Raw genomic sequence first — 2,820 nt, 5'->3', positions numbered from 1 at the left:
ATTTTCAAGGAAGGCGGTATCTAATCGAATTATATAAAACTAGCAAGAGCCGTGGTCATCGAAAACTTGTCACAGAGTATAGCTGTCTAATGCGCGGAGGAGATAAAATGTCCAGTCATGGTTTCTTCTTCATGGTCCTTGCTTTTTTAGTTAAATTACTTTCAAGTCGTTTTCTGGGGGAGAAATGATCAAATAAAGATTGCTTCGAAGACACCAATTATATTTATGCAAATTCAAATTCAAATTTCCCATCATACACTCTAAACACTACCAAAAAAATTAACAAAAAATACTAATATAATTTTTATATCGTTGATAAATTACAATAATATTTATCAATAAATTATTTCCACGTTATGCCCCTTGGTAATTGATATTTATCAAAGGAATTATAGTTAAAAATGATATAATGAAAAGAGATAGATAAATAATATGTCAATATAACAAATGATATGGACAATGAAATAAACTCGTCGATTAATCTGTTAGTAGTTTTTAAATTATAACATGATATTGACCTTCTCCCTCCCCACTTCTTCTTTTTTTATTTTTTTCAGCAAAAAACAACAACCTCTTATTTTATTACAAATTAAGTTTTTATCATCATAAATTTAGCTACCCTAACACTTATTTTATCAATATTTATGTTCTACATCAAAAATGATATCGCTCGTTTTTTATAAATCATTTTTAAAATATTATTTTTTGACATTTTGATTTACTATATAAAGTTTGCTTGTATGCTTATTTATTTTATAACTTTTTCTTAATGAAATTTGTTATATGGTTGTATGATTTGTACATGATAGAATTTGTTTAAGGTTTTGAAAAATTATATTTGTTTGTAATTTAATGAAATTAAATTCGATTTTGTAACTTAGATGTTTTGTAATGAAATAAAAAAAATTATTTAATTAGTATATTTCATGTTTTGTTATTTTTATTGTTAAATTGAAATTTTTAATAAATATGGAGGAATTTGAATTTTTATATAAAATCAATAATGATTTAAGGTTATTATTAAAATAGATTGAAAAATTTGAGTTAAACTAATAATATCTAATTAGTTGGGTGTTGATAATTCATTTAGTTCACATAATCAATTAATACACATTGTCATAAATATTCTTTATAGATTTCATATAAGTAATGGATAATCGTTCTTAAATGTATCAAGTTTCACTCGAAGGGTTGTGTAAAATGGATTATTTTAATGAGGTTAAAAGTTTTATTAATTACGCAATATATATTCTAAAATATATTAGTGAAAGCAATATTAGATGTACATATAATAGTTGTCAAAATAAAAAGTTTTTCAATTTAAATGTTATTACGATGCATCTTCTATAATAAAAAAAAAATTATAGAGAAATAATTATGTTGGTTTGCACATGAAAAACCATATATTTCTTACAAGATCAAGTCCATTAATATCAATATTACTAATGAAATAACTGATATAATATAAATCATCAACAATAAATTTTTCGACTAATTGTCATTGTTCATGATTTTTTTGATAAATATTTTTCTGGTAAAATGATGTCTAAATATTAATAAAATAAGTCATTGATAATATGTAAAATTCTTGCAGTGAATTTAGTGAAAAAAGTAGAATACAAATAAAACGGACAAGTAAAGATTAGTTGGAACACAAAGCTGTTGAAGACAATCAATCAATGGGCATCTAGGGGTCTTATTAATCGCATCAGACCATTTTATTTTTCTACCACATGTTTTGGGGATGATGGGCATGTAATTGATACACAAGTCCCGAAGAAACATCTTTGCATGATAGCAACAAAATTAATGGTGACATGCTTTTAACGTGTGAGTGCGAGAAATGTTATTAAACTTAAGATGTAGATTATTTTATAAAAAGCATTTAGATCATGATGTTTTATTCAAGTTATTTTCTTATGATTTTCACATCACCGTAATAAAATCATTTTAAAATGTTAATTTAATAAATAGAAAATTAACACATTTTAAATATTATTAAATATAGTTCATACTCATTACAAAATTAACTAATATACAATAATAAAGTAGTTTGAATTTTTTTTATTTTTTTATTTTCATTTTTTTTCCCTTTTGCAATGGAATTCTTTTGTAACATAGTTGGATAGAATTAAACTCCAAATGATAGAATAAAAAATACCAATGAAAAAGATAAGAAACAAAAAATAAAACATGCAAAATATATATGACTCACTTTAGATTCATGATAATTTTTATTTTGATATAAAATCTTTTTGTTTTTCAATTCTTGAATTTAAAAAAATTAAAAAAAATAATTAAAAAATAATGATAAGAAAAAACTATTGGTTTTCATGATCTCAACAATTAAAATGGCAAAGGTTAGTATCAAAGGATTTTATTCATTGAGCAAAGTTCGAGGATGATAATAGTATTTTCCTCTAAACATGGTAGTAATGACGTATTCAATTCTATTTTGATTTTTGGGATTCAAATAATTTTTTTATAGTGATTTTGATGTTTTTTGAAATTATTGAGTGTTTTATATTGATTTCTACGATGTTTTTGGATAAAATAACTTGAAAAATAGAATTTTAGGCCACCTCCCACCTCCTCTCAATTTTTTGGCCTCTACCATGGTGTTTTTTTTTTTGTTGGATGAAATGACTTGAAAAATAGAATTTTAGACCAACTCCCACCACCCCTTGATTTTTTAGCGTCGACCATGATGTTTGAATTTTGGGCACAATACACCTTAGCACATGGTTGGGGTTTTTAATTCAGTCCAGGCTTTAGACCAATACACCTTAGCATCTGCTTTTGACATATATATATATATAT

The sequence above is a fragment of the Populus euphratica genome, unplaced genomic scaffold, assembly GCF_000495115.2.
Source record: "Populus euphratica unplaced genomic scaffold, PopEup_1.0 scaffold787.1, whole genome shotgun sequence".
Taxonomy (NCBI): domain Eukaryota; kingdom Viridiplantae; phylum Streptophyta; class Magnoliopsida; order Malpighiales; family Salicaceae; genus Populus; species Populus euphratica.
Note: the sequence above shows the minus strand (reverse complement) of the source record.